Here is an 11,515-nt window from a genome sequence, read left to right on the forward strand (position 1 = left end):
ATGTGATCAAACTGTTTCGCGAACCCTTGGGTCCGGTTACGGGGAACTCATCAAAACTCGCATGTTTCGCCTATTGTGGACAGTTTTGTACGCTATTAGTCATTGATTTTGGGTCCCGCTGTTAGTGGACTGCTTCGCGAACCCTTGGGTCGGTTACGGGGAACTTGTCAAAACTCGCAGGTTTCACCTATTGTGAACAATTTTGTATGCTATTAGTCACTGATTTTGGGTCCCGCTGTGATCCGAACGTTTCGGGAACCCCGGGGTCCGGTTATGGGGAACTACTCAAAACTCGCAGTTTTAGCCTATTCTAGCCAGTTTTATATGCTTTTACTCACTGATTTTGGGTCCCGCTGTGATCCGAAGTTTCGGGAACCCCCAGGTGCGGCTATGGTGAACTCGTCAAAACTCACAGTGTTGGCTTGTTTTGGCCAGATTTCTATGCTATTAGTCACTGTTTTTGGGTTTTCCTGCGATACAAATGTTTCGGGAACCCCGCGGTTCGGTTACGTAGAACTCGTCAAAACTCAAAATTTTGGACTATTCTGGCCAGTTCTGTATGCAATTACTCATTGATTTTGGGTACTGCTACGATCCCGACGTTTTGGGAACCCCAGGGTCCGGTTACGTGGAACTCGTGAAAACTCGAAGTGTTTGCCTATTGTGGCTAGTTTTGTATACTATTAGTCACTGATTTTGGGTCCCGCAGTGCTTCGAATGTTTCGGGAACCCCAAGGTCCGGTTGTGGGGAATTTGTCAAAACTCGCACTTTTTGCCTATTTCGGTCTTTTGTTTACTATTACTCACTGATTTTGTGTCCCGTTGTGATCCGAACATTTCAGAAACCTCGGGGTCGGTTACAGGGAACTCGTCAAAACTCACAGTTTTGGCCTATTCCGGCCAGTTTTCTATGCCATTAGTCACTGATATTGGGTCCCGATGTGATCCGACTGTTTCGCAAACCGTTGGGTCCGGTTACGGGGAACTTGTCAAAACTCGCAGGTTTCGCCTATTGTGGACAATTTGGTATGCTATTAGTTACTTATTTTGGGTCCCAGTGTGATCCGACTGTTTCGCAAACCCTTGGGTCTGGTTAAGGGGAACTCGTCAAAACTCGGAGATTTCGCCTATTGTGGACAGTTTGTATGCTATTATTCATTGATTTTGGGTCCCGCCGTGATCCGAACGTTTCGGGAACCCCGGGGTCTGGTTACGAGGAACTCCTCAAAACTCATAGTTTTGGCATATTCAAGCCACATTTCTATGCTATTAGTCTCTGATTTTGTGTCCCGCTGTAATCCGAACATTTCGGAAACCTCGAGGACAGGTTACGGGGAACTCGTTAAAACTTGTAATTTTGGCCTATTTTGGCCAGATTTGTATGCCATTACTCACTGATTTTGGGTCCTTTTGCGATCCGAATGTTTCGGTAACCCCTGGGTCCGGTTACGTGGAACTCGTCAAAACTCGTAGTTTTTGCCTATTGTGGCCAGTTTACATACTATTAGTCACTGATTTTGGGTCCCGCTGTGATCCGAACATTTTGGGAACCTCGGGGTCCGGTTACGGGGAACTCGTCAAAACTCGCAGGTTTCGCCTATTGTCGGCGGTTTTGTATGCTAATAGTCACTGATTTTGGGTCCCGTTGTGATCCGAATGTTTTGGGAACCCCGGGTTCCAGTTACGGGGAAGTCCTCAAAACTCGCAGTTTTAGCCTATTATGGCCAGTTTTATATGCTTTTACTCACTGATTTTGGGTTCCGCTGCGATCCGAACATTTCGGGAACCCCCAGGTGCGGTTACGGGGAACTCGTCAAAACTCACACTGTTTGCTTGTTCTGGCCAGTTTTCTATACTATTAGTTACTGTTTTTGGGTTTTCCTGCGATACGAATGATTCTGGAACCCCGGGGTCCGGTTATGGAGAACTCGTCAAAACTCGCAGTTTTGGCCTATTCTGGCCAATTTTGTATGCAATTACTCATTGATTTTGTGTCCCGTTGTGATCTGAACATTTCGGGAACCTCAGGGTCCGGTTACGGGAACTCGTTAAAACTCGTAGTTTTGGCCTATTCCGGCCAGGTTTCTATGCCATTAGTCACTGATATTGGGTCCCGATGTGATCCGACTGTTTCGCGAACCCTTGGGTCCGGTTACGGGGAACTCGTCAAAACTCGCAGGTTTCGCCTATTGTGGACAGTTTTCCATACCATTAGTCACTGATTTTGGGTCGCGATGTGATCAAACTGTTTCGGAACCCTTGGGTCCGGTTACGGGGAACTCATCAAAACTCGCATGTTTCGCCTATTGTGGACAGTTTTGTACGCTATTAGTCATTGATTTTGGGTCCCGCTGTTATTGGGCTGCTTCGCGAACCCTTGGGTCGGTTACGGGGAACTTGTCAAAACTCGCAGGTTTCACCTATTGTGAACAATTTTGTATGCTATTAGTCACTGATTTTGGGTCCCACTGTGATCCGAACGTTTCGGGAACCCCGGGGTCCGGTTATGGGGAACTACTCAAAACTCGCAGTTTTAGCCTATTCTAGCCAGTTTTATATGCTTTTACTCACTGATTTTGGGTCCCGCTGTGATCCGAAGTTTCGGGAACCCCCAGGTGCGGCTATGGTGAACTCGTCAAAACTCACAGTGTTGGCTTGTTTTGGCCAGATTTCTATGCTATTAGTCACTGTTTTTGGGTTTTCCTGCGATACAAATGTTTCGGGAACCCCGCGGTTCGGTTACGTAGAACTCGTCAAAACTCAAAATTTTGGACTATTCTGGCCAGTTCTGTATGCAATTACTCATTGATTTTGGGTACTGCTACGATCCCGACGTTTTGGGAACCCAGGGTCCGGTTACGTGGAACTCGTGAAAACTCGAAGTGTTTGCCTATTGTGGCTAGTTTTGTATACTATTAGTCACTGATTTTGGGTCCCGCGGTGCTTCGAATGTTTCGGGAACCCCAAGGTCCGGTTGTGGGGAATTTGTCAAAACTCGCACTTTTTGCCTATTTCGGTCTTTTGTTTACTATTACTCACTGATTTTGTGTCCCGTTGTGATCCGAACATTTCGGAAACCTCGGGGTCGGTTACAGGGAACTCGTTAAAACTCACAGTTTTGGCCTATTCCGGCCAGTTTTCTATGCCATTAGTCACTGATATTGGGTCCCGATGTGATCCGACTGTTTCGCAAACCGTTGGGTCCGGTTACGGGGAACTTGTCAAAACTCGCAGGTTTCGCCTATTGTGGACAATTTGGTATGCTATTAGTTACTTATTTTGGGTCCCAGTGTGATCCGACTGTTTCGCAAACCCTTGGGTCTGGTTAAGGGGAACTCGTCAAAACTCGGAGATTTCGCCTATTGTGGACAGTTTGTATGCTATTATTCATTGATTTTGGGTCCCGCCGTGATCCGAACGTTTCGGGAACCCCGGGGTCTGGTTACGAGGAACTCCTCAAAACTCATAGTTTTGGCATATTCCGGCCACATTTCTATGCTATTAGTCTCTGATTTTGTGTCCCGCTGTGATCCGAACATTTCGGAAACCTCGAGGACAGGTTACGGGGAACTCGTTAAAACTTGTAATTTTGGCCTATTTTGGCCAGATTTGTATGCCATTACTCACTGATTTTGGGTCCTTTTGCGATCCGAATGTTTCGGTAACCCCTGGGTCCGGTTACGTGGAACTCGTCAAAACTCGTAGTTTTCGCCTATTGTGGCCAGTTTTGTATGCTATTAGTCACTGATTTTGGGTCCCGCTGTGGTCCGAACATTTCGGGAACCCCGGGGTCCGGTTGCGGGGAACTCGTCAAAACTTGCACTTTTGGCCTATTCTGGTCAGTTTTGTATGCTATTAGTCACTGATTTTGTGTCCCACTGTGATCCGGACATTTAGGGAACCTCGGGGTTCGGTTAACGGGAACTCGTCAAAACTCGCAGGTTTCGCCTATTGTGGACAGTTTTGTATGCTAATAGTCACTGATTTTCGGTCCCGCTATCATCCGAATGTTTCGGGGACCTCGGGGTCCGGTTACGGGAACTCCTCAAAACTCACGGTTTTAGCCTATTCTGGCCAGTTTTATATGCTTTTACTCACTGATTTTGGGTCCCGTTGCGATCCAAACGTTTCGGGAACCCCGAGGTGCGGTTACGGGGAACTCGTCAAAACTAACAGTGTTGGCTTATTCTGGCCAGTTTTCGATGCTATTAGTCATTGTTTTGGGGTTTTCCTGCGATACAAATGTTTCGGGAACCCCGGGGTCCGGTTACGGAGAACTCGTCAAAACTCACAATTTTGGCCTATTCTGGCCAGTTTTGTATGCAATTACTCGTTGGTTTTGGGTCCCGCTGCGATCCAGACGTTTCGGGGACCCCGTGGTCCGGTTACGTGGAACTCGTCAGAACTCGCAGTTTTTGCCTATTGTGACCAATTTTATATGCTATTAGTCACTGATTTTGAGTCCCGCTGTGATCCAAACATTTAGGGAATCTCGGGGTCCGGTTACGGGGAACACCTCATAACTCGCAGGTTTCGCCTAATGTGGATAGTTTTGTATGCTAATGGTCACTGATTTTGGGTCCCGCTGTGATCCGAACGTTTCGGGAACCCCGGGGTCCGGTTACGGGGAACTCCTCAAAACTCACAGTGTTTGCTTGTTCTTGCCAGTTTTCTATGCTATTAGTCACTGTTTTTGGGTTTTCCTGCGATACGAATGTTTCAAGAACCCCGGGGTCCGGTTACGGAGAACTCGTCAAAACTCGCAGTTTTGGCCTATTCTGGCCAGTTTTGTATGCAATTACTCATTGATTTTGTGTCCCGTTGTGATCCGAACATTTCGGGAACCTCGGGGTCCGGTTACAGGGAACTCGTTAAAACTCGCAGTTTTGGCCTATTCTGGCCAGCTTTATATGCTATTACTCACTCATTTTGGGCCCCGCTGCGACTCGAACATTTCGGGAACCCCGAGGTACAGTTACGGGGAACTCGTCAAAACTCACAGTTTTGGCATATTCCGGCCAGTTTTCTATGCCATTAGTCACTGATATTGGGTCCCGATGTGATCCAACTGTTTCGCGAACCCTTGGGTCCGGTTACGGGAACTTCGTCAAAACTCGCAGGTTTCACCTATTGTGGACAGTTTTCTATGCCATTAGTCACTGATTCTGGGTCCCTATGTGATCCGACTATTTCGCGAACCCTTGGGTCCGGTTACGGGGAACTCGTCAAAACTCGCATGTTTCGCCTATTGTGGACAGTTTTGTACGCTATTGGTCATTGATTTTGGCTCCCGCTGTGTGATGACCCACAAGAATAGGGGATCTATCGTAGTCCTTTCGATAAGTAAGAGTGTCGAACCCAACGAGGAGCAGAAGGATCTGACAAGTGGTTTTCAGCAAGGTAATATCTGCAAGCACTTAAATTATCGGTAACAAGTAGTTTTGTGGTGAGATGATTTGTAGGAAGCAACAAGTAACAAAAGTAACAACGGTGCAGCAAGGTGGCCCAATCCCTTTTGTAGCAAGGGACAAGCCTAGACAAAGTCTTATAGGAGGTAAAACACTCCCGAGGACACATGGGAATTTATGTCAAGCTAGTTTTCATCATGTTCATATGATTTGCGTTCGCTACTTTGATAGTTTGATATGTGGGTGGACCGGCGCTTGGGTACTACCCTTACTTGGACAAGCATCCCACTTATGATTAACCCCTCTCGCAAGCATCCGCAACTACGAAATAAGAATTAAGACAAAGTCTAACCATAGCATTAAACTAGTGGATCCAAATCAGCCCCTTACGAAGCAACGCATAAACTAGGGTTTAAGCTTATGTCACTCTAGCAACCCATCATCTACTTACTACTTCCCAATGCCTTCCTCTAGGTCCTAATAATGGTGAAGTGTTATGTAGTCGATGTTCACATAACACCACTAGAGGAAAAACAACATACAACACATCAAATTATCGAACGAATACCAAATTCACATGACTACTTATCACAAGACTTATCCCATGTCCTCAGGAATAAAAGTAACTACTCACAAGGCATAATCATATTCATGACCAGAGAGGTAATAAGTAGCATCAAGGATCTGAACATATAATCTTCCACCAAGTAATCCAACTAGCATCAACTACAAAGAGTAATTAACACTACTAGCAACCTTACAAGTACCAATCGGAGTCGCGAGACGGAGATTGGTTACAAGAGATGAACTAGAGATTTGGAGATGAGATGATGTTGATGAAGATGTTGATGGTGATGAGTCCCCTCCGATGAGAGGAGTGTTGGTGATGACGATGGCGACGATTTCCCCCTCCGGGAGGGAAGTTTCCCCGGCAGGATCGTCCTGCCGGAGCTATAGATTGGTTCTGCTGAAGTTCCGCCTCGTGGCGGCGGCGAATCCTCCGAAAAGCCTCCTCTTGATTTTTTCTGGAACGAAACCCTTCTTGTAGCAAAAGAGGGGTGCTAGAGAGCCAGCAGGGAGCCCACAAGCCCCCTAGGCGTGGCCAGGGGGTGGCCGCGCATAGCAGGCTTGTGGCCCCCTGCTGGCGCCCCTCTAGTACTTCTTCGGCCCAGTATTTTTTATACATCCCTAAAAAATCCTCGTTCACTTTCACGGCTTTTGGAGTTGCGCGGATTAGGTATCTCAAACTTGCTCCCTTTTCAGGCCAGAATTCCAGCTGCCGGTATTCTCCCTCTTCATGTAAACCTTGCAAAATAAGAGAGAAAATGCATAAGTATTGTACCGTGAAGTGTAATAACAGCCCAAAAAGCGATAAATATCAATATGAAAGCATGATGCAAAATGGACGAATCACCGTGATTCAAACGTTTCGGGAACCCCGGGGTCCGGTTACAGGGAACTCCTCAAAACCCATAGTTTTGGGATATTCCGGCCAGTTTTCTATGCTATTAGTCTCTGATTTTGTTTCCCGCTTCGATCCGAACATTTAGGGAACCTCGGGGTCCGGTTACTGGGAACTCGTTAAAACTTGTAATTTTGGCCTATTTTGGCCAGATTAGTATGCTTTTACTCACTCATTTTGGGTCCTTTTGCGATCCGAATGTTTCGGGAACCCCTGGGTCCGGTTACGTGGAACTCGTAAAAACTCGTAGTTTTGGCCTATTGTGGCTAGTTTTGTATGCTATTAGTCACTGATTTTGGGTCCCGCTGTGATCCGACGCGAACCCCGGGGTCCGGTTGCGGGGAACTCGTCAAAACTCGCACTTTCGGCCTATTCCGGTCAGTTTTGGATGCTATTAGTCACTGATTTTGGATCTCGCTGTGATCCGAATGTTTCGGGAACCCCTGGGTCCGGTTACGGGGAACTCGTCAAAACTTGTAGTTTGGGCCTATTGTGTCCGGTTTTATATGCTATTAGTCACTGATATTGGGTCCCGCTGTGATCCGAACGTTTCGGGAACCCCGGGGTCCGGTTACAGGGAACAAGTCAAAACTTGCAGTTTAGGCCTACTGCGGACAGTTTTGTATGCTATTAGTTATTGACTTTGTGTCCCGCTGTGATCCGAACATTTCGGGAACTTCAGGGTCCGGTTACGGGGAACTCGTCAAAACTTGTAGTTTTGGCCTATTTTGGCTAGATTTGTATGCTATTACTCACTTATTTTGGGTCCTACTGCGATCCAAATGTTTTGGAACCCCGGGGCCCGGTTACGGGGAACTCGTCAAAAATCACAGTTTTGGCTTATTCCGGCTAGTTTTGTATGCTATTACTCACTGATTTTGGGTCCCGCTATGATCCGAACATTTCGGGAACCCCGGGGTCCGGTTACGGGGAACTCCTAAATACTCGTAGTTTTAGCCTATTATGGCCAGTTTTACATGCTTTTACTCACTGATTTTGGTTCCCACTGCGATCCGAACGTTTCGGGAACCCCGAGGTGCGGTTACGGGGAACTCGTCAAAACTCATATTGTTGGCTTGTTCTGTCCAGTTTTCTATGCAATTAGTCACTGTTTTGGGGTTTTCCTGCGATACGAATGTTTCGGGAACCCTGAGGTCCGGTTACGGAGAACTCGTCAAAACTCTCACTTTTGGCCTATTCTGGCCAGTTTTGTATGCTATTACTCACTGATTTTGGGTACCGATGCACGGCGAACGTTTCGGGAACCCAGAGTCCGGTTGCAGGAAACTCGTCAAAAGTCCCAATTTTGGCCTGTTCCGGCAAGTTTTGTATGCTATTACGCAATGTTTTTGGGTTGTCCTGCGATCCGGACGTTTCGGGAACCCGGGGGCCGGTTACTTGGAACTCGTCAAAACTAAGACTTTTTTCCTATTCGGTAAGTTTTGTTTGCAACTCACTCATTTTGTGTCCCGCTCTGATCCGAACATTTCGGGAACCTCGGGGTCCGGTTACGGGGAACTCGTTAAAATTCGCAGTTTTGGCCTATTCTGGCCAGTTTTATATGTTATTACTCACTCATTTTGGGGCCCGTTGCGATTTGAACATTTCGGGAACCCCGAGGTGCGGTTACGGGGAACTCGCCAAAACTCACAGTTTTGGCCTATTCCGGCCAGTTTTCTATGCCATTAGTCAGTTGTATTGGGTCCCGATGTGATCCGACTGTTTCGCGAACCCTTGGGTCTAGTTACGGGGAACTCCTCAAAACTCGCTGGTTTCGCCTATTGTGGAAAGTTTTGCATGTTATTAGTCACTGATTTTAGGTCCCGCTGTGATCCGACTGTTTAGCAAACCCTTGGGTCCGGTTACGGAGAACTCGTCAAAACTCGCAGATTTCGCCTATTGTGGACAATTTTGTATGCTATTATTCACTGATTTTGGGTCCCGTCGTGATCCAAACGTTTCGGGAACCCCGGGGTCCGGTTACGGGGAACTGCTCAAAACTCATAGTTTTGGCATATTTCGGGTAGTTTTCTATGCTATTAGTCTCTGATTTTGTGTCCCACTTTGATCCGAACATTTAGGGAACCTTGGGGTCCGGTTACGGGAAACTCGTTAAAACTTGTAATTTTGGCCTATTTTGGCCAGATTTGTATGCTATTACTCACTGATTTTGGGTCCTTTCGCGATCCGAATGTTTCGGGAACCCCTGAGTCCGGTTACGTGGAACTCGTAAAAACTCGTAGTTTTGGCCTATTGTGGCTATTTTTGTATGCTTTTAGTCACTGATTTTGGGTCCCGCTGTGATCCGAACATTTCGGGAACCCCGGGGTCCGGTTGCAGGGAACTCGTCAAAACTCGCACTTTCGGCCTATTCCGGTCAGTTTTGTATGCTATTAGTCACTGATTTTGGATCTCGCTGTGATCCGAATGTTTCGGGAACCCCAAGGTCCGGTTGCGGGGTATTCGTTAAAACTCGCACTTTTGGCCTATTCCGGTCAGCTTTGTATGCTATTAGTCACTGATTTTGGGTCCCGCTGTGATCCGAACATTTCGGGAACCTTGGGGTCCGGTTACGGGGAACTCGTTAAATCTCGAAGTTTTGGCCTATTCTGGCCAGCTTTATATGCAATTGTTCACTGATTTTGGGCCCGGTGCGATCCGAACGTTTCGAGAACCCCGAGGTCCGGTTACGGGGAACTCGTCAAAACTCATAGTTTTGGCCTATTCCGGCCAGTTTTGTATGTTATTAGTCTCTGATCTTGTATCCCACAGTGATCCGAACATTTTAGGAACCTTGGGGTCCGGTTACGGGGAACTCATTAAAACTTGTAATTTTGGCCTATTTTGGCCAGATTTGTATGCTATTAGTCACTGATTTTGAGTCCTCCTGCAATCTAAATGTTTCGGGAACCCCTCGGTGCGGTTACAGGGAACTCGTCAAAACTTGTAGTTTTGTCCTATTGTTTCTGGTTTTATATGCTATCAGTCACTGATATTGGGTCCCGCTTTGATCCGGACGTTTTGGGAACCCCGGGGCCCGGTTACGGGGAACTCGTCAAAACTCCAAGTTTTGGCCTATTCCGGCCAGTTCTGTATGCTATTACTCACTGATTTTGGGTCCCGCTGTGATCCGAACATTTCGGGAACCCTGGGTCCGGTTACGGGGAACTCCTAAATACTCGTAGTTTTGGCCTATTTTGGCTAGATTTGTATGCCATTACTCACTTATTTTGGGTCCTGCTCCGATCCGAATGTTTCGGGAACCCGAGGCGCGGTTACGGGAAACTCGTCAAAACTCACAGTGTTGGCTTGTTCTGTCCAGTTTGCGATACGAATGTTTCGGGAACCCTGGGGTCCGGTTACGGAGAAGTCGTCAAAAATCGCACTTTTGGCCTATTCTGGCCAGTTTTGTATGCTATTAGTCACTGATTTTGGGTACCGATGCGCGGTGAACGTTTCAGTGTTGGAAATATGTCCTAGAGGCAATAATAAAATGGTTATTATCATATTTCCTTGTTCATGATAATCGTCTATTGTTCATGCTATAATTGTATTAACAGGAAACAGTAATACATGTGTGAATAAATAGATCACAATGTGTCCCTAGCAAGCCTCTAGTTGGCTAGCTCGTTAGTCAATAGATGATCATGGTTTCCTGATCATGGGCATTAGATGTCATTGATAACGGGATCACATCATTGAGAGAATGATGTGATGGACAAGACCCAATCCTAAGCATAGCACTAGATCGTATTGTTCGTATGCTAAAGCTTTTCTAATGTCAAGTATCTTTTCCTTCGACCGTGAGATTGTGCAACTCCCGGATACCGTAGGAGTGCTTTGGGTGTACCAAACATCACAACGTAACTGGGTGACTATAAAGGTGCACTACGGGTACCTCTGAAAGTGTTTGTTGGGTTGGTACGAATCGAGATCGGGATTTTTCACTCCGTGTGACGGAGAGGTATCTCTGGGCCCACTCAGTAGAACATCATCATGAGCTCAATGTGACTAAGGAGTTAGTCACACGATGACGTGCTACAGAACGAGTAAAGAGACTTACCGGTAACGAGATTGAACAAGGTATAGGTATACCGACGATCGAATCTCGGGCAAGTTCTATACCGACAGACAAAGGGAATCGTATACGGGATTGATTGAATCCTTGACATCGTGGTTCATCCGATGAGATCATCGTGGAGAAAGTGGGAGCCGCCATGGGTGTCCAGACCCCGCTGATGGTTATTGGCCAGAGAGGTGTCTCGGTCATGTCTGCCTGTCTCCCGAACCCGTAGGGTCTACACACTTAAGGTTCGGTGACACTAGGGTTATAGGGAATTGTTATACGAGGTTACCAAAAGTTGTTCGGAGTCCCGGATGAGATCCCGGACGTCATGAGGAGCTCCGGAATGGTCCGAAGGTAAAGATTGATATATAGGACGGATGGTTTCGGATACTAGAAGTGTTTCGGGCATCACCGGTAACGTACCGGGACCACCGGGACCACCGGAGGGGGCCCCGGGGGACCACCGAAAGGGGGCAACAACCCCGGGAGGTAAGGTGGGCCAAGTGGGGGTGGGAACCAGCCCCTAGGTGGGCTGGTGCGCCTCCCCACTCAGCCCAATGCGCAGGGGAGAGAAAAGGG

Source organism: Hordeum vulgare, chromosome 3H (genome assembly GCF_904849725.1).
Source record: "Hordeum vulgare subsp. vulgare chromosome 3H, MorexV3_pseudomolecules_assembly, whole genome shotgun sequence".
NCBI lineage: Eukaryota > Viridiplantae > Streptophyta > Magnoliopsida > Poales > Poaceae > Hordeum > Hordeum vulgare.